General features: G+C 43.1%; 1 protein-coding gene across 9 annotated transcripts in view; it reads right to left on the reverse strand.

Annotated features, from left to right (window-relative positions):
* Window positions 1–20874, reverse strand: part of LOC120406214 (interleukin-1 receptor type 1-like) — a 63986-nt gene extending 43112 nt beyond the window's left edge. Inside the window, exons 1-2 of one of the 9 annotated variants that reach the window (XM_039540728.1) lie at window positions 20823–20874; window positions 20517–20617 (exon numbers count right to left, since the gene is read on the reverse strand). The gene's annotated coding sequence lies outside the window, so the exon portion shown is untranslated. The other 8 variants (XM_039540706.1, XM_039540714.1, XM_039540697.1 and 5 more) reach the window with 8 other exon arrangements.
* Between the last annotated feature and the right edge of the window lie 395 nt (window positions 20875–21269).

Raw genomic sequence — 21269 nt, forward strand, 5'->3', positions numbered from 1 at the left:
TTCTCAAATCCCAGGTGAGTACCTTAACCACTAAGCTATTAGTACAAAGGCAGACCTGACATCACCAGTTTTATTAATCTAGCCCTTCACTTCCTTTGCTTTTATTTTAAAAAGCCAAAGGTTAAAAATGCCCCCAAAACAAAATAAGATATTCCATTCAGCATTCCATTCCTTTTTCAATTCACAAAAAAATTCCAGTTGGTTTTAGTCAAGCCGAATTTCTGGGTTTTTTTGGAACTGTCTGTGAACCAAAAATCAGTTTTTCCCACAACTGTACTAGACACTGAGTTTCCAGACTCAAAACCTAGTATTCTACTGTTTACAACACCAAGCAGTGTATCCAAATTTGTGGCTCCAGACAAGAAATGTGGTACTTCCTATTAACAATGGAGACATACTATACTGAAAGTGCAGAAACAGAGCTGCTCTCTGTAAATCAAAGTAACAATTCACAAGGTGACAAAATACACAACTTTGAAAACTTGACAGTGTTAGTATCTGTTTGCACATATCCTCTGTTTCCCTAAACATCTTTTTATATGATATTCTTTACCATTAGATAAATCCAGTTTGATTCGTAAGTAGCATTTGGGGACAACAGTAAGAAACTGGTCTAGAAACTAACATCAAATACTGAAATATGAACACAAAAAGGCCTGGTTTCAGAAAGAAGCTACATTTCAACTGATTTAATGGTATCTATTCCAAAATAAAACAGTCACAGAGACACTAACTCCTGTCACCCCACCTCCATATTGCCTTGTACTGATAAGAAGTTCAAAAATGCTCAAGAAATGGCATCAATTTTTGTGAAATTATTTATAAGGGCCAGTCCCTAATCAAATCAGTTAATGCATTCTTCTGTTGGTGATGCACCCTACCCTCCCTAATTTCACTTGCCACCAATTTGACAGGCAAGGCGATGTAAGCATGCAGTAAATCAGGGGTAGGCAACCTATAGCACGCGTGCCGAAGGCAGCACACAAGCCGATTTTCAGTGGCACTCACACTGCCCGGGTCCTGGCCACCAGTCCAGGGGGCTCTGCATTTTAATTTAATTTTAAATGGAGCTTCTTAAACATTTTAAAAGCTTTATTTACTTTACATACAACAATAGTTTAGTTATATATTATAGACTTATAGAAAGAAACCTTCTAAAAACATTAAAATGTATGACTGGCACGCGAAACCTTAAAGTACAGTGAATAAATAAAGACTCGGCACAGCACTTCCGAAAGGTTGCCGACCCCTGCAGTAAATTAATTAACCCCTGCACACAAGAATAAGCAGATAGATACACTGAAGCTTCACACCCAAGAACCCACAGGGCTGTAGCTTATGGCAGTGGTTTTCAATCTGTGGTCCAAGGACCCCTGAGAGTCTGCAGACCATGTCTGTGATTTCCAAATGGGTCCGTACCGCTATCTGAAATTTTTTAGGGCTCTGCAAATGAAAACAAGAGGTAGAAAGCCACTGGCTTCCAGAGATGCTGGAACAATTTGTATAGTGGGGGTGCTGAGAGCCATTGCACCAAACCTGTAAACCCACCCTATGTAGATACGATGGAGACCGCTTCAAGCCAGGGGGTGCAGACCACCCCTAGTCCCAGCACCTATGCTAGCTAGAGGCGTTTCTCAGCCCACCTGCTTTCAGCTGGATCACAACAGCTCCTGCAGAGGCTGCTGCTGCAGATGTTGCAAGATCTCAGGGCAGCTGCTCTAAGGGCTCCTGCTGCTTCCCGGGAGCCCGGGCACTGGGGGCCTCTCGGGGAGGACACCGCCGGGGCAGAGTTAGGGAGCGAGGCTGGGGCCAGTCCGGCTCTGGCTCACCCGCACCCGGGGCTCCACAGAGACGCCCCCTCCCCAGGGCCCGGGCGGCTCCCCCGGCGCTCCAGGGGCTGCAGAGAAGCGTCCCGGAGCAGAGACCGCCGCAGGCTGCCAGCTCCCAGCCCCTCACCTCCGCCAGCTCCGTCCGGGCGCCGCCGGCCGCACCAGCCCGGCTCGCTGCGCCCCGGGGCGCTCCGTAGGCAGGCGCGCTCCGCCCCCATTGAGCAAGGAGCAGGGCCCCGCCCCAGCCCGGAGCGAGCGCCCTCCCGCGCCAGGCGGCCCCGCGGGCGGGCGGGCAGCGCTCCAGGTCCTCAGCCCGCCCCCGACCGCCGTGCGCGGAGCACCCCAGTCCGTCCCTGCCCCCCGCGCTTAGGCACCTCGCTCCAGTCCAGGCTGAGGGCGCTGGATTGTTCCCAGCCCTTCACTAGGCGGAGCTGGGTTTAAGTGCGGTGCAGGCTCGGGGGGCAGGGAAAAGCAGGAGCTCCACAGCCCAGAGGCTAGAAGGGGGCAGAGCTGCTTCCTGCCCTTGGCTGCTGCGTCTGCTTCCCCTCCTGCCTTTCCTCCCCAAACTGCTTCTCCCTCACCCCACAGGCTGCGCCCTTACAGCCAATGCAGCCCAGTCCCATCCACCCCTGCCCCTGTAGTGCTACACTGCCTTATGGTGCTTTATAAGTGGAAGGGGGAGCAGGGGAACTCCTAAGCATCTGCTCCCCTGATGATGTTATATTAATAAAACATGACTGGGCTTGGCCCGATTTGATTTTTATTGATAAATGTCAGTTTCACTGAATGCAGTGGAGTTGTAGCCCTGTTGGGCCCAGGACATTAGCGAAACAAGTTGAGGGAGTAAGATCTGTTGGACCAACTTTTCACTGTACACACACAAACTGACAAAAAAAAATATTTCTGTCTCTAATAATCCAACCTGACAGATGGCAAAGTAAGAAAAATGCTTCTTGAGTAATTATTAGTTTGATTTAAGGATATTTAGCCTTGGTCTACTTTTAAAATTTAGGTCAACCTGGGTACAACGCTTCGGGGGATGGGTGTGAAAAATTCACAGAAAAAAAAAAGAGTTTTTGTGTCCGCCAAGCTACTGCTGCTCAGGGAAGTGGATTACCCATGTTGACATTGGCAACATCTACACTACAGTGGTACAAGAATAGCTCCCATAGTGTAGACATGCCCTTACTTTGTATGGTTTGACATGTGATGTTGACAGTTTGTGTTTTAACAGGTTTCAGAGTAGCAGCAGTGTTAGTCTGTATCCACAAAAAGAACAGGAGTACAAAAAGAACGTGTGGCACCTTAGAGACTAACAATGACCATGTACCCTACATCAGCTTCAAGGCACCCCACCACAGGGATGGCAAGTCCATTAGCTGCTGTTAGCTGTACAAATCGGGTATTATGCATGGTCAGATCTCTCTCTTTTAAGTGGTTTCGGAAATATGATTCAGAAATAGTGGTGACTTCTGAGCCAGTGTCTATCAAACAGCGGAACTGGGTGGACCCTGCTGTGCTTGGCCAGCACATGGAGCTGCCCACCCTGCGCATCCCTTGTCATGTGCTCCAGGAGTGAGGGCAGCCTTGACTCTTGCTTCTCTTGCTTTCCTCGAGTGGGTCCTGCGGGATGAGGGGCTGCACCCCACCCACCTCTCATCCCTGGCCCTCCAGACCTCATCATCAGGCCCCTGCCTGGGAGTCTCCTTAGCCACCCCCGACACATCACCTGAGCCAATTGCACGGTGGACCAGGTAGCTGGTCCACCTCCAAACTGTGCCCAGAGAGCATAGGTACACGCTTGTGCTTCACACCATCCACTCCTGTCCTGCCCCAACACCCCGTAGTGGGTCGTGCTGCCGCCTGAGAGGGGCGAGGAAGCCCATTGGGCCACCCTGTACTCCAGTCTGGTTCCATGGCCTGCTGGGGATATTAGTTGGTGGCTCCTTCACACAGCAATGAGCATGTACCTGGCATAGTTCACAAACTCCCCTGGCACCTGTGCCTTTTGCAGTGGGAGGGAGACCCTAGCGCACATCTTTGTAGAGCGTGTCAGATTGCAGCCCCTTTTCTGGCTTTTCCAGAACCTCTTCCTGAGGTTCTGGCTGCACCTCCTGATCCACGCACACACCATTCATGGCCCCACAAAGTCATGGGACTTCCTTGTCAGCCTCTTCCTGGTGCTGGCCAATACAGCCATCCATCACACCAGGAGGAGGAAGCTGAACAGGGAGGTACTCTGCAACTGTGGGGCCTATTTCTGGTCCCTTATCTGATTACACCTCCAGGCAGAGTTCCTCTAAGGGTACGTCTTCACTACCTGCCGTATCGGCGGGTAGCAATCGATTTCTCGGGGATCGATATATCGCGTCTCATCTAGACGCGATATATCGATCCCCGAACGCGCTCATGTCGACTCCGTAACTCCACCAACGCGAACGGCGATAGCGGAGTCAACATGGGGAGCTGTGGACGTCAATCCCGCGCCGTGAGGACAGTAGGTAATTCGATATAAGATACTTCGACTTCAGCTACGTTATTCACGTAGCTGAAGTTGCGTATCTTATATCGATTTTCCCCCGTAGTGTAGACCTGCCCTGAGTAGTGTTCACTGACTCCCTGGACACTTTTGAGGAGCAGTGGGCACTGCCAGGGATTCTCTGTTCAGTGTCCCCCTCCGGATCCCTAATTCTTTACCTCTGAATTCCTGTTTTTTTCATTTGTTGTCCCCCATAATCAACTGATGCCTTGGTCCAGTGATTCCTTCCCTTTAAAGTTTTTGGTGGTTCTACACTTGCTCATCCGCCCACTCCTTTAAATAGTACTAACTCTCAGTGGGGACACCTAGGGTATGTCTCCACTGCAATTAAAAACCCACAGCTGGCCCATGCCAACTGAGTCAGTCTCCAGGGCTCTGACGAAGGGCTGTTTAATTGCTGTGTGGACATTTAGGCTTCAGCTGGACCTCGAACTCTAGAACCCTGTGGGGTGGGAGGGTCCCAGAGACTGGGCTGCAGTCCACGCCTAAAGTTTTATGCTGCAATTAAATAGCTCCTTAGCCCAAGCCCTGGAAGCCTGAGTCAGCTGGCATGGGCCAGATATGGATGTCTAATTGCAGCATAGACATACCCTTACTGTGCACTAACAGAGCACCGGGCAGTTTAGCTTAGATTGCAGTTTATCTCTGCCCCCTTGTACATGTGCGTTACAATGCGGTTTTAGTCATGCTGATGTTTCTCAATACAACTAGTTTACCTTAACTGAACGAGGGTAAATGAGGAACTGATTTTAGGGCCCTTATTCAGCATTCTAAAAATAATTAATTTTTGCCAGAAAAAGAGGAAGAGAGATACAGGGGACAAAAGAGAGCTTTCCAAGGGAGGGATAATGGATATAGAAATAGATTTACATAATGAAATAGAGACATATGCATATAAATGTCATTGAGGAGAAGATGGTGCATTGCTGCAATATAATCAAGACTTGTGCCAGAATATAGCTTTTGACACAAATTGTCCAAAGCCATAATATGATCTTTAAATAAAACTTAATTTTCCGCCTCTGAGAAAAGGATTGTTTTTGAATAGGAGATAAAATTGTATTGTGGTTTCTAGATACATTCAAAAATCACCTATAATGCAACCTAGATGGAGCTACTATAAGGTGGGTGCAAAACTGGTTGGAAAACCGTTCCCAGAGAGTAATTATCAGTTGTTCACAGTCATGCTGGAAGGGCATAACGAGGGGGTCCCACAAAGATCAGTTCTGGGTCCACTTCTGTTCAATATCTTCATCAATGATTTAGATAATGCCATAGAGAGTACAATTATAAAGCTTGTGGACAATACCAAGCTAGGAGGGGTTGCACGTGCTTTGGAGGATAGGATTAAAATTCAAAGTGATCTGGACAAACTGGAGAAATGGTCTGAAGCAAATAGGATGAAATTCAATAAAGACAAATGAACAGTAAGAGTCATCCATATTTCACAATCATTGCTTATGTAAATGTGGAAAATTGTCAACATACAAACTTGCATATTTAATTACTTAAGTTTTCCTGATTGTGACCTTATAGCATCTCTCGCTCTAAAATAGCAAACTGAGAAAAAAACACCCAACAAATTGAAATTCCATCATGTGGCATCATATTGACACCTACCTGGGTCATGAGCAAAATTGTACCCTTTAGATTCACTACACAGGCTTCTGCCACCAGAGCTAAAGAGAGCAGTAGTTCATTGTCATTGTCTACGTGGACCAGCACTACAGACGGACGACACACACTTTGCCAGTACACCTCATAGCTATTTCTGACAGCAGAGGAATGGTGAGACCCAGGGATCCTGGGTTCCATTCCAGGCTCTGGAAAAGAGTGTTCTCTAGTGGGCAGAGACTCTTCTGCCCATTCCCCCCAAATCTGACCCCTTCTCCTACATCCACTCCTACCAACTTGTTCCAGTTTTGTTTCTTACCCACCCTGGTTCTTTGTCCCAGTCACATTCTCCTTGCCTAGCCAGTCTCAGGCGTCTCATTGCAGTCCCAGTCTCCCTGCCCAGCCAGTCCCAATTCCTCCATTTCCATCCCCACTCCTTGCACCCAGTTTCCTTGCCCAGCCACTTCCAGTTCCCTCCTCCCAGCTCCTCATCCAATCCGTCTCTGTGCTCCACCTTCCCACTGGCTCTTATTCTCCCTCCCCAGCTCCTCATCCAATCTCAGTCTTTTCCCCACCCCCTGCATGGCTCTTTGTCGCAGTGTCGCCCTTCCATGGCTCCTTGTTCCAGTCTGTTTGCCCATATAATCCCAGTTCTCAGCCCGGCACTGGAGCTCCTTGGCCGCTCAGTCGACCTCCCACCAATTTTGATTCCTAATCCCCATCCACTAAATCCAACTAATCAGTTTCTCCCAATCCCCGAAATCCAATGTTCCACCAACTGGCTCCCAGTTCACCTCCATTTCCCTCACTGGCTCCTAGTCCCACTTTCCCTGTCCAAACAGTCCCAGCCTCCTCTCCTCTCTCACTCCTCTCCCAACCAGTCCCAGCCTCTCCTCCCCTCAGCTCCCAGTCTCCTTGCCCACTTATCACTCTCCCCCTCCAAACTCCCAGTTGCAGTTTCTCTCCCCCATACAGTTCCAGTTTCAGCAGACTCCTTGTCCCAGTCTAATCTTTTATATCTCTCTTGTCTGCTTTTCTCCCCTATTCATTTTAATCAGATGGTTTCCTCTGCCACACTGCCTGGGTGCTGGAGGGGTTGGGGTGGTATCATTAAGCACACAGGAGAGATAGGCTTTCTGCTCTCAGGTTCCAGTACCCAACCCCACCCTTGCCTGGAGCAGCCATTATAGTGAAAGTCCAGCTTCACCCTAGCCCTGGGCTGGGGCATGCTCAGTACCTCTATGGGCATGCAACATGTACAGTCTGGTCAGCACTAGGAGCTGAGAGAGACTCAGGCATGCTCAGTGAGGATGGAATCGTCACATGTTTTAGCTGCTAAAATTGAAGTCTCTACTGAGCATGTGTGACTTGCAATTTTTTTAAGGCTTGTAACTTGGCTGAAAGTTTCCAAAAAATTCAGCCTGAGACAAACAACAAGCATGGAGAATTGCAGCCTGAACAATTAAAATTTGGCAACATAAGAACGAACAGAAAACAGGGTTTTTCTCCCACCCTCTTAATAAGGCAATTTTAATAAAAGGTGATGCTACCAGACCCACCTATAATATGTATCTGTGTGTTCCTTTGTCCGGCAACATCATGCATCATAGGAATCAAAACAACTCCACACATCATCATCTGCTTCCATGAGTCTGAAGTCCAAGTTGTACAGCTACTCTCATTTTTGTATATAAAAGCAAAGGCTGGACATATTCCACTGTCCTACAATATTTCCCCACATAAATTTAGGAAATGAGCTGTCAACAACAAACATTTTCATAATATCCTGAATTAAACAATAGCAAGTTTCCATTGTGACCAAAAAACAAGTGCGGCTGGATTGGACAGTGAAAGAAGGGAGATGGAGGAACAGGAGACAGAAAATGATGAGAAAGAGGAGGAAAAATATGTTTTATAAAGGAAAGGGTTAAGTCAATGAAATATGCATATAATTTTACCAAAGAGGCAAAAGAAAACTGAAGAGAAAAAGTGAGAGAAATAAAAAGCTAAGACGACAGAATCCAAAAAGTGTCCTAAGAGGTTAATCTTAGAGAGAGAGAGAAAACACACACACACAGAGAACATTTAAAAATTATGGCAAAATAGATAAAGGTCAGATAGACCAAAAAACAAAAACAAAAACCAAGGAAAGGTTACACTAAAGCAAACAAAGAGAGAGAGGGAGAGAGATGTAAGGTAGACCAAGTAAATTCAGTTTTTGAAATGATGTTATGGAAGGTTTGATGGCAAAGCATCACAATGAAATACACAAACACTTTATTTTTCTTAGAAGATATGTGAACAGAAGCAAGTGATTGTGGTAAGGTGACCTAATTGTTGATGGAAGGTGGCAGGAAATTACCTGATTTAATTGAATTGGGAGTTGTTTTTACGGGGGAGGGATTTTTTTTTAAGATACCAATACTTTGTACACTTCATAAAATGGCTTTTGTATCTGTTCTAGTTACTGATGGAAAATATGAGAGTGCATTTGTGTTTTGTTTTGGTACTTTTTTTTAAATTGAAGATAACTTTTTAGTATATTTTTCTGGTATAGAATTCCAGATAAATACTTGGAAAGCTAGCTTTCATGCAGGGGTGGGGGGGGGAAGTATTCTTTTACAAAGCCTTTAATAGAAGTAATGAACTGCTTTTTTAAATATAAGTCTCCTTAAGAGGTCTTTAATACTTCTGGGCATAGGTGAAGATTCCATGGGTGCTCCAGAGCTGGATCATCCATGGAAAAAAATAGTCGGTGCTCAGCACCCACTGGCAGACAGCTCCCCCCTGCCACCCGCCTGCTGCCCTGCCGATCAGCACGTCCCCCTCCCTCCCAGCGCCTGCCACCCACTGTGATCAGCTGTTTCACGGTGTGCAGGAGGCTCTGGGAGGGAGGGTGAGGGGTGAGGATGGGGCATGCTGGGGAGAGGTGGGAAAGAGGCAGGAAGAGGCAGGGTGAGGACTTGGTGGGAAGAGGTGGGGCGGGGGGTTGGGAGAAGAGGTCAGGTGGGGGTGGGGCCTGGGGCAGAGTTGGGGATTGAGCACCCCTGGGTCCTGGAGGAATCTGGCGCCTATGTTTCTGGGCCAGGTGCTGCCACCCTTATTATACCCTTAGTAGGGCAGTATTTACTGGAGCTGGCTGTGGAGTAAGGCACTACCTAAAGTGAAGAAGGGCAGCAGATTCTGGCCCTTTGTTGCAGGGCAGAAGAGTCACAAAATGCTTCTGAAGCTCTTCCTTTATAGCCCATCTGAGATTACATAAGTGTCACATAATGAAACTACAAACTATGGTGGCCATTTTAGTCTATGATTTTCTTGAACATCAGAGTAGAATTGCAACAAACCTTACTAGAATATATTCTTAGCTAGTCTAATCAGAACATTTCTTCACAGTACAAAATCCAGCAGTTCAATTTACAGGGATGCTGCCCTAATTACAGTAACACTATCAACATTATGCAATGAGTCTGACAGTACTCAACTTCAAAAAGATTAATAGCTGTGCATAAAGAAAAATGTATCATAGATGATAAAAATAGGAAGAAAAATACTGAAATAAAAATAATCCTCAAAATTTAAACAGTGATTAAATTTAGTTCATTCCCATAACTGTGTTATGTTAGGAAAAATCCTCACTGTCACAGTGTCAAATACAGCACTCTAAAAAGTCCTTGGGCAGATCCTCAGCTGAGGATCTTCAGTTGAGGCCATGCCTATTTATATGAGCTGAGAATTTGTTGCCTACACTTTCAGGACCTGATTACTCTCACTGCAGACATAAAACAAATGGATACAAATGTGGGCATGAGTCACGTGCATAAATACCATGACTGTGTGTGCAAGTCTGCACGCTGCACACATAAATAGCGAGATACATGGGTAACAGGCCATTTGTGTGTCCAATTAAGTGACTGGATCATAGCATCAGCATACACAAATTAGGTACAGTAGTTTTGTGCGTTCAGTGTTGAAAAGCAGGTCCTTAACTTTTCAAATTCTCATTTTCAAAATGCATTGTTATTTTTAAAAAAAAGTGCTTCAAAATTGAAGGAAGCAAGAAGGAAAGGAAAGGAAAGGAAAGGAAAAAGAAAATATTCATGCATACTAGTCATTTACTTTGCACTTTAAGTAAACATGCAATTACTGATGTAGGCAATATTGTGTTATTTTGACATAGCAAACAAAACAATCTCCTCCTGCTGAAGGACTCGACACTGCAATGGTTATTATCTAGGGAGGAAATGATTGGTGCCAAGTATTATGCCTTTTTCTTCTGTAGAAATTTGTACCCTATCAGTGCCAGTACATATCTAACAGGTAATGGGATGATTTCTGTCAAACTGGAAAGCTGTTCATGAGGACACATTTCCACTCCCAGTTGCACTTCTGCATTCCAATATTTGTCAGGTTTTAGAATGTTGTTTCACCAATACTGACAATTAAAATGTATTATAAGTGATATTTATATTATGACAGTAAACACGGAGGATTTTCTCTCCATTGTGCTGGGTGCATTACAAACATAGAGTGAAAGACAAATCACTGCCCAGTTGTAAGAGCTTTGTTACCAACTACACAATGATTGATCAAAAACCTTTAAACAGTTTAGGGATGAGGCAAATGTATGTCCTGTAGAATCCATAGTGAGCACAAATACTATATGATAAGTACAGGTGTGTACAGCATTGTATAGCACGGTTAGTATTTTGGATATAATTTCTATATAAAGAAAATACATGACTTTATCCTGTAAAGGTATTCTTCCTCCCTTCTCTACCAGATGTCCCTGTGGGCACAGATATAAAAAAACCAGAGTGCACTGGGAAACAATGGGGGGAGGGGGGATAGATGACCACATTCTTTTAAATTCACTTTTTCCTATCTGAACATATATTAACACTTATATGTCCAAAAATCTTATCACCCTATAAGAATGTTGCCAACCCTTGTGATTTTATCATTAGTCTCAGAATATTTGATGTTTTCTTACAGCCCCAGCTCCTGGAATCCTGTGATTATGTGTAAATCTCACCTTTTTCTCTTAAATAAGTTTCTAACTCTCATGGGTGAGGAGGAAAGCTTGAAAGTGTGACAGAAGTACACCCTAAAGACTCAAAACCCAAAATAAAAAACGTTTTAAAAAAAAATCTCATGATTTCTGGAGTCTGACTCATGGCTTTTGAACACTTGAGGTTGGCAATACCACAAACCAAATTTGAGGACTGAGTAATACAGTTGTCTGGAGAATCCTTTCTGTCCCAGCTTCTGGAGACCTTATTGCCTGATCTCAGAAACATCCAAAAGAAAATTATTCACAATTTTTTGTATTAGTCTTTAACAGCCTGGCCAATTAAATAGGAAGGATGAATGACAGGGTGCTGAGAACAATAAAATCAGAGGTCAAAAAATGGTTTAACACGTGATAGTCTAAAGCCTCACATGCAATTATTTAATAGTCTGTCAGCAATGGTTCAGGTGCCTGGGCTGGCCGTAAAACACTTTGGCTAAGATGTTCAAAGCCACCTACAGGTTTTGGACACCAATTCCCTGTTGGGAATTGATCAATGGGCATCCAAGACCAACAGGGCTTTGAAAATCTCAACCTAGGGATCCATCCATGAACGTTCTAACCTAGCAGGCATTACCAGCACCCCTGTGAGTGCACCACCTTAGAGCAAGGTGAGGGAAAGCCTCCACCCGCATGGAGTTACTGCACACTGATGCAATGAAATCATGGATGGAAACACAGGTCTTGCAGCTGCACTAGTCTAACACCTCCCAGCCCAACAAGTCCCATAGCCATCTTATCCATCCTTCAATGAAAGCTTTATGCTTTTCCAATTGACCTTCCAGGCCCATTTGTTTCCTATTAGTTGCTGTCTAATAAATTGTATTTGAGAAAGTGCTCCAGAGTAGCCTCTGTCCTAAGTGACCATGACAAGGTTGGGAGTCGAGCCCCACAGGAATCCTGGGCCCAGCCTTGTTGGGGTTACAAGGACTCTATCACACAGGAGAGTGGAAGGGGAGTCCTTGAGGTCAGGTAGGCCTCTAGGTAAAGGGAGTGGGAATGAGGACTGAGATCCTTTCGCTAGCCAATTCCACCAGCATAGTGTATAAGCCAGGAATGTTCCCCACAATAACGGGACCATTCCCCTGCTTACACATCAAACTGGTGGTGAGTGTCAGGTTACTGAAAAGTAGCCAATGTGACCTTAAAATTTTGTGAATGATCTCTCCTGCCCCCAGACCAGGATTTGGAGAATGCAGAGGTAGCTCAAAGCCTCCATAGCTTCCCCTTTCCCAGGGCCTCTACACAGAATTCTCACCCACTGTCTTATAGCACAATTCCAGTAAAAGTTTTCATGTCTGTGTCCTGATATCTTCCAGCAAGTAAACTACCAGAATTAGAGACAGATGTGAACTGGCAATTGTGTTACGCAGTTTTGTGCTGATGTAACCAGTAGAAATGTGGAGTTACACCACATAAATCTTGACTAATTTAGTGTTGAATGCGGCTCCTTTTGTTTTGCTATTCTTTTTCCTCCCCGTTATGTTTGTCTCCTTTTGTCTTAGAAAGAGCTAGACTTTAACCCCAAAACCTATGAGCTACCACCTTAAATTTACTCTTTATGAACAAGAGCATTTGCAAACCATCAGAAAGTCTTTCAAGCAAGGGTTTTTCCCTTTAAAAAAATCCATATTCAAAAAGGTATAAGGGAGATTAATTTTAAGTTCAGTAAATCTTAATTTAGCAAAGTGGTTTTTCCTCCTTTTTGATGTTTAATAAATGTTGAAGATTTTTGGAGGTGGGGGTTGGTAATGCAGAAAAAATGAGATCAAACCGTTGGCGTCATAACCAAACTCTAATTACGGTGAATGCTGGGCCAGTAAAAAAAGTAATAGCTAGGGAAGATTTAAAACCAACTCCTAAATACTTATCTGATCCTTACAATATGGCAAAGAAGCCAGGGTAGAGGCAGGTCATTGTGGTGCAGTGAAGAACTGGGAAAGAGGGGATGAGTCATCTGGCTATTCCTTGAAAATGTCAAGGAGAGAGAAAGAGGCCCTGGCTTTCCATTCCAGAGCTATCTTTATACATCATATACAAGCAAAAAGGGGCACAGGGATAATTTATTTTCCATTTGCAGATCACCTTTAAAGTGACTAACTTAGAAAAAATAGTGCATTACTGCATCAATTTCCAAACAAAACTCCAGATATATTTAGCAAATATGGTTACAATGGTGGTGTCAGTCCATTTCCTAGTGGTCTGACCTCCTTGTTATGATGAAACTGTGACAGGCATCTCTCTCGCTCTCTGGAAAGGAGAGGGGAACCTTGCTGTTCTGGTCCCTGTCCCTGAAAGACACCATAACCATCTCACTCTCCACAAAACCGTGCCATTCCAATAGATTTGAACTCCATGCAGGCAGATCTTTTTGTAGGATCAGGACCAAAGCTGGTACACACACAAAATGAAAACAAGAATTTCTAACATGTATATGTCTTATTAAAATAATAATAAATAAGTGGATTGGTACAAGGCATTGTACTTTAATTGACCTTAATTTCCCCAGTCCTAGCAACAAGGAGGAAAGCAGATCCTGCTCTAGCTGTCTGAGATAAGTAAGTATGCTGACTTGTTTTACCATCTGACCTAAGTAAGATAAATGAAAGTGGTAGAACTCTGAGTCATCTTAATTGAAAGGCTGTTTGGAAGGAATGACACACATAATAAATTGAGAAGTTTTGCCATGTTTTCCTTAACTCATTAAAAGACTTAATGCACAGGATTTCCTAGCCAGGAACAACAACATTATTTATCTAATGACCATGCTAATGTGACTGGATTAGGATAATGTCTGCTCCATCTGGCCTTTTGTAACAAATTCTGCTTTAAACTGCAGCCCTGAAATATTTAGATATCAGATTCTATTTGTATTTATTTATTCTTAGACTTGGAAAGATTTAATTTTTAGTGTTTATAAAACTTGACAGACAATATTTGTTTTGTTTTTAATCAAAGTTATTGCAGTAGCAGGAAATTTAATAAAGCTAAGACACTAATTATTTGCTTTGATTTTATAAGCATACAAGTCAGTTTATAACAGGTACAGAAATAAAATGTCATAATATTGTATATGGATTGCCAGTTCAAACTGAGTCCACAAATTACAAGTGCAATATATAATAACTTTCTCTTTCTGTATCTGTAGGTTAGTTTTGTAGAAATAAGTGAAGCAAAAAATAGATGAATGCCATTATATAAGCCCAAATTGTACAGACTTACAATATATGAAGTTAAGCACATTCATGAGTAGTCACAATGACTTCAGTGGGGCAAGAATTTCACCCAATGGGAGTTTTGCCATTGACTTCAATGGGGCTAGGATTATACTGACTTCAGTGAGACTGTGCATGGTGTGTAAAGTTAATCATGTGTGTAAATCTTTCCAGGATTGGGGCCTTCCTCATTAAAACCTAATCTTAAGACTACTTATATTGTATTTTACATTTTATTACTGCATTTTTTAATTCTACTGAGCTTCAGTAGGATTTCCCCTAAGAGTGTAAGCAATTTGGAGCAAGGACAGTCTTTTGTCACCTAGCACAATGGGGTCCTGGTCCATCACTAGGGCTCCTAGATGGTAATACAAATAAATATACTCTGCACATGGGGTGAATTTCACTCTAGAAGAGCAATGATGCTGGTACATTGACTATTACTTTCTAAAAGCTGTATCCTGTGTCCCTAAGTGCATGGAAGTACTATTGAAGTTATTAGGAGTTTCATGAATGCATCAAGAGCTTGTAGAATTGAACCCCTAAATCAAAAATTGTACTTTAAAAGTGAAATGTACCCACAGTCTATAACAACCAATATTTTGCACTTCCTTGGTATCTTCCATTGGAGGATCTCAAAATGATTTAAAGCTATGAATCAGTTAATCCTTACCACACCTCAAAGAGGTAAGTATTCTTATCCTCATTTTACAGACATACAGGAAACTTAAGTGACTTACTAAAGAAAGTCTGTGGAGGAGCCAGAAATGAAAACCAGATTTCCTTGCTTCCAGTCTTGTCTCTAACCAAGAAGTTTGGCCTCTCACATTTTCAAAGAACCTACAGAAGTTATGCACCCAGTTCCCAGAAGTCCCAGTCTTAATCTCAAACCCTAACTAATGCGAGTGGTCTCATTGACTTCAATAACTTGAATAAGAGAGTTTTAAAGACTGGGCCAAAAATATATAGTTTTCATGATGATAGAACTATGCAGGGATGAAATCTTCAAAGTGCATAGACTGATATTTTCCAAATACTTTTAATAATAGTGCACTGGATAATTTCAAAATTGGAGCAAAATATGACATTTCTAAACTGGATCAATAGCTAATGCTTTACAGACAGTGGTCCAAACAATATTGATAGGGGAAAAAAACCACATTACTGAAATAGGTTTGTAGCAACTACTTTTCAACAACTTCGTATATTCAGTTTGGAGCATTACCATGTTTTATTCAGGAAAGCAATTCCTTGATAAAGGCTAAAAACCACTGAAGCCAATGGACAGACTCCATTTTACTACAGTGGGCTTTGGATCAGGCCTTAAATGCCAGTAACTCTGGACTTAATATTGAACAGGTACAGAACAAAGATAACAGGCTCTGGAGAAGCTTTCTTCTGACTGGCTGGCTAAGTTGCAAGAATTCATAATACAGGATGTGAAAAGGACACTTCAAAACATACACAGCCTGATTCTCCTCTCACTTACAGTAAATCAGGAGCAAGCAACTCCATAGAAATCAGTGGGGTTGCAGTGGTGTAAATGAGGCCTTATTGTTTTATAAATACCCATTAGAATTCCACAGGGACCCATCACCTTTCATCTTTCAACACTGTATGTAGTTGCTTTTTAATCACAAGATTAAATGTATTAAAGTAACTAAGTAACCGTACAAGAAACCTTTATAGAAAGATGCAATATCATAATAAAAATGACATTATACAGTTGCCAAACTTTTTAAATGAATCATGTAAACTGTTGTGTAACTACAGTACATTGTTACAAAACTGAAATTTTTTTAGTTACTTAATAAAATATAAAGGAAATGATCTAACAATAGAACAAGTTGAGAGATTATTACAATCCAAGCTAATTAAAGACTCAGTTTAAGTCTCACCTCCAATATCTGGGTTTCTTCCTAGTTAAGATACTTGTTTAATTAGACATATTGCACCTTGCTAATAGAGGTCAGTTTTAACTGTACATTTATTTGCTTATTTATTAGTATTCTTCACCACCTTACCATTCTTTGGACCAAATCCTCTCAATCCATGCAAAGTTCAACTAATGGGGAGTTCCACCGGGATTGATTGATTCTTGCCTTAGCTGCCTTGGAGTGCTCATGCTGACGCCTCACAGCCAGCATTACACCCATGGGCAGGGGCTGAGGCCACTGAACATCCCAGCACAGGTAGTTTTGGCCAATGAATCTGCCTAGCCACTGACCATGCATCTGTACCCAAAAACAGAACAAACAAAGATTCCTCTGGAATCTAAGTCAGATAGTGCCCCATTACCTTATCCTCACACAGAAAAACTAAAAGAAGGGCCAAAGCTATTTGGGCGGGGGCGGTGGGGGGGGGAGGAAATCACATGAGTTTCCATGTGCAGAGTTTGGAGGTCTCATGCAGGCAGGGGAGCTGGATTTACCTTCCCATTTTGTGGACAGGAGGCCAGATATCTCAGAGCACCATGGAAGCATAGAAGGTCCATGCAGGTGGCCAAACTTCACCTTCTCCCTCTCCTCTAGCAGCATAGCTCCACCTCATCTGGCCCCTTCCACTTCTGTCCTTACTTCCCCAAAGGTATAGCATTAAGTCCTGTAGATATTTGCTGAGGCATAATTCAACATAGCATGGATCTCCCCCAGCCATGGCCCTTCATTGCTCAGTGATGCCCGCTAAACAAGAGCCCAAATTTGTACCATTTGTCCAGAGAAGTTTCAGCAGAACCAGAGGGAAAGGAGGGATGATACTGTTTAAATTCAGCTCCTCTCCCTCATTTTGCTAACATTTGAGCAAGTTTTCTGAACTTTTCATCCCTTCTTAGCTGAGGGGCTGATAGAGATGAGAAATAATAAAAGCTCTTAAATTTAGTCTTCAGATTGGGAATTTCCTGTTATATAGCATGTGCTTGAAGTTCACTGCTTATTCGTCCTTGGAATTTTTCCATTTTATTTCCCAATCTCCACATTGGTTTCGTAATAACTACCCTGGCAAATAGATTCAGCCTCCTCCTCCTTTTAATTAACACTATGTTATCAAAAACATGTTGATAAGTAATAGACCTTACATTTCACCCCTGCACTGTCAGATATAGTAGTTTTGGTGTCCCCACCACCACCACCTTTTTTATACACTAGATTAATTGATTGAGTTCAGTAGAATTACTCCCAATTTCCAACAGTGTAAATGAAAAGACAATCAGTCTCAATGAGTTTACAATGCTCAGCCTTTTACCAGCCTAGGAAGAAACTGGCGATTTAGGACCAAATCTTGTTTGCCTTGCTCCTGTGAACAGTCCTATTGATAAGTGGGGCCAGCAGTATTTGGTCCATAGTCCAGTATCATATTGGATCTCCATCTTTGCTTCCTGATATAGCTACATGGCCTCCCCTATCTGCTTCTTTGTTCTGCTGCATGCCTAAAAGTGTATCTGTTGGTCCATTTCCAAAGAAGCCAACAACTCACACTTAGTTTAGGTGAATAACCCGGAGCAAGTATGTGAGTGACCATCAACACAGCAGGTTGTAAGAATATAAAAAAAGATTCTGCAGAAAGTGAGCACATTATCTAAGTTTTTTCAGAACCTTCAATTAGCCCTGTTTGTTACAACAGCCTTAGTCATCCTGGCCCAGATCCTCAAAAGATATTTAGACACCTACCCCCCAGTGAAATCAATGGGAATTAAGCACCTAATTACCTTTGAGTATTTGGGCCCTTGTCCCTAGATGACTTCAACCTTATTGTTTACATTTCCTTTCTTTTTTGAAAAAATGATTCTGAACTTGGGAGAAGGCATCATCTCAGACCCAAAGGACACCTGAATTTACTACACTCATGAACCCTTTGTGAAGTAAAGCTTGACTTTTATTGCCACCCCAGCTCAGTCCAAATAGTTGATGTAGGGCAGAAGCAAGTGGGAAAACAAAAGCTGTGCAGAGAGGTTTATGCTCCTTCCAGACTCCCTCAGATCAAGTGTATGCACGGCTTAAACATTCACAAATACAGTGGCCCCGAATGTCCTCCTGATCCGTGAAGTAAAATACACAATTCTGACATCTCAAGGTCCATGTTTCCTGAAATGATCAACAGCCACTACAAGCAGCAGCAGCAGCAACAAAATCAAAATCAGGTTCTGGGCAACTTTCAATAGTCAATTTGTGACCTAGGCCCAATCCAACTCCTGTTGAAGTCAAAATGACTTCAGTGCAACTTGGATTGGACCCCATCCCCTAGTGAAAGGAATTTGGAATTGATCCTGACCAATGGGAAATCTTGACAAGTGATCATAACAAGTGGTGCCATCATCTTCATCAGGGTGTCAAAGTCCATGACAGGAGCTGGCTCCTACAGCTTGAAGAACGAAGAGCCCATAGGAAGCAAGCAGTTCCCAACCAAGATACGTACATTTGCAATAACTGCCAAAGATCATGCAAACCTCAGATCGGCCTATTCAGTCACATGAGACATTGCAAACCATCTACATCATAGGCTGCAATTCCCACCATCTCTCACAGACAAAAGGATGCCAAAATAGGTTTAAAAACAGAGCTGGAAAAATGAAAGCACTTCTGAAACTGAATCTAGTGTAAGATGCAGTGTTGTTGTAGCTGTGTTGGTCCCAGGATAGGAGAGAGAGATTGAGAAGGTAGGTGAGGTAATGTCTTTTATTGGACCAACTTCCATCTCTCTCACCAACAGCATAAAAACAGATTCCCCACCCAACTTCTCTCTAGTGTCAGACTCTTTTCCAGCTCATGAAAATACACAGTTTCACCCTAGTGTAACACTGTTGTAACTGTTGTAAGTCAACTTTGACCCCTTTCTTGTGCGCTGGTTTATCCAATTGTCTCTTGTCATTTCAGAGTTATTTCATACAATTGAAACAGGAATAACAACATTTCATAACATGCAGAAGCACTTGTCATAGAATTTCTAAGACAGACAGACTTAGAGAACTAAATAAAGTCTTTTCACATGGCATTAATTCAAGCTTATGTTTCAGTCTACCTACTTCTTAACAGAGTATAAAATATATTTTATGGGAATGTAAAACCCCCTCAATCATCTTAATCACTTCCTCAAAGAGGACGTGTGGTCAGGGGCGGCTCTAGGAATCTGGCCACCCCACGCAGGGCGGCATGCCGCAGGGGGCGCACTGCCAGTCGCCGGTCCCGCGGCTCCGGTGGAGCTTCCGCAGGCATGCCTACGGGAGGTCCACCGGAGCCACGGGACCAGCGGACCTTCTGCAGTCATGCCTGCGGGAGGTCTGCTGCTCCCGCGGCTCCCGTAGACCTCCCGCAGGCATGACTGCGGAAGGTCCGCCAGAGCTGCCTGCCGCCCTGCCGGCAAAATGCCGCCCCACGCACGCGCTTGGCGCGCTGGGGTCTGGAGCCGGTCCTGCGTGTGGTCCAGTAGCTCAGGTGTTAGTCTGGGCTTGTAATTGAAGCGAGACACGATGGTGCTTTTGAAAATTCCAGTAGGTGCTGAGTTGTATGAGCTGGCTCATGAGGAGGCCTCATTCAGTGGACTGGTTTTAACCCCAGCTACCCTTGTCTTCCGATTAGAAGACGACTCCCTCCAACAGCTATTTTGCCAAATTGCCCATGACCGGTTCTTCTACAACAGCCTTAGAAATGCGTACGGATTGCATGGCCACAGTTGTACAGGAAAGAAAAAACCTGTGACAGATCTAAAATAAGGCTCAAGACAGCAGGGAAGGTCTGGAGCTTATTTGTGTAAGCATTCTTCTCATCTGTGAGTGTTGTAATTCCCTATGACTCAGGGATTCTTTTGCATCCCACAACAGGCTGACCTTTTCCTTGACTGTTCACAGCTTCCTACAGACTGCAGTTACTGAGTGCTCAGTAGGACTTAGTGTTCTATGGTTCTCAATGTTCATATCTATTAAACTATAAATACACAGGATAGAGATTATCTTTATTCAAACATTCCTGAAATGCAATGCATGCATTAGCTTAATTTATACTCACAAACAACTGTAAACGTTTGTTATAATGCCTGGGAGTAATGAGAAATCAGTGGCAGATGGATACTCTTTGAGGGCCTGATCCAAAGTCTATGATGTCATTGAAACCTCAGTGGGCTTTGATTCAGCCCTTAAAGCCAGTCAGAACTTCTCATAAAAATTTGTCATTTTACTGCACAACATAGAAAAGCTAATGACAACATTAAATCCGGACAAAAGAACACATAGTCCAATAAACATTTGACTTTAGCTACCTTACTTCACAGGTAAATTGGGAACGGCACCTCCACTTCAGTGTTTCTGTCTTACAGGTGATCCTCCAAAGGAAGAATGCTGAGCTGTAGCTGGTCTTTTATAAACCTATATATGAAGAAAATTAAGAAAACACTTTCAACAAGCAGCACTTCAGTTCTCCATCTTTTTCCTCCCCCAAAGCTTTTATACCCAGTTTTTACACTATATTAACATATACATACAGGACAGTTGCTAGTATGTTTTTATCTTGCTATTAATTACTGTTGTTTGTGAAAGAGCAGCAATGAAAGAGAAAGTTCTTGTCTTATACTTTTGTTACGCTGAATCAGTTAGTTCTTGAATCCTCTAGGAACGGCACATTTCAGAAAGTCTGAACAGGAAACTATGACCTGGGCATATTGCCAAGGAGTGTCCGAAAGATGCCAGAAAGTTGCAAAACACAAGCTTTAGTCAACTCACATTAACCACTAAATGGCTCTCTTTTTAACCATTCCCTTCACTCAAAAGTTCTTTGAAAAGCTACTGAACTGAATGGCAGCATCAATTTCAGTAACAAAACCCATGGTGCTGTTTTTTATTCTATACTCTTCATTTCCTCATCTGTCACACCATCTCCTGTGGTGTCTTTACATGAATGCACACACAAAGTCTGATCTAATCTCACACCGATTTTTCACACGAGTACTTCAAATAGATCACTCCAAAAGTACACAGGGGTAAATGAGATTAAAAACCAGACCCAAATGTGTAAACATTC

This window comes from Mauremys reevesii, linkage group 1, assembly GCF_016161935.1.
Source record: "Mauremys reevesii isolate NIE-2019 linkage group 1, ASM1616193v1, whole genome shotgun sequence".
In the NCBI taxonomy this organism is placed as follows: Eukaryota; Metazoa; Chordata; order Testudines; family Geoemydidae; genus Mauremys; species Mauremys reevesii.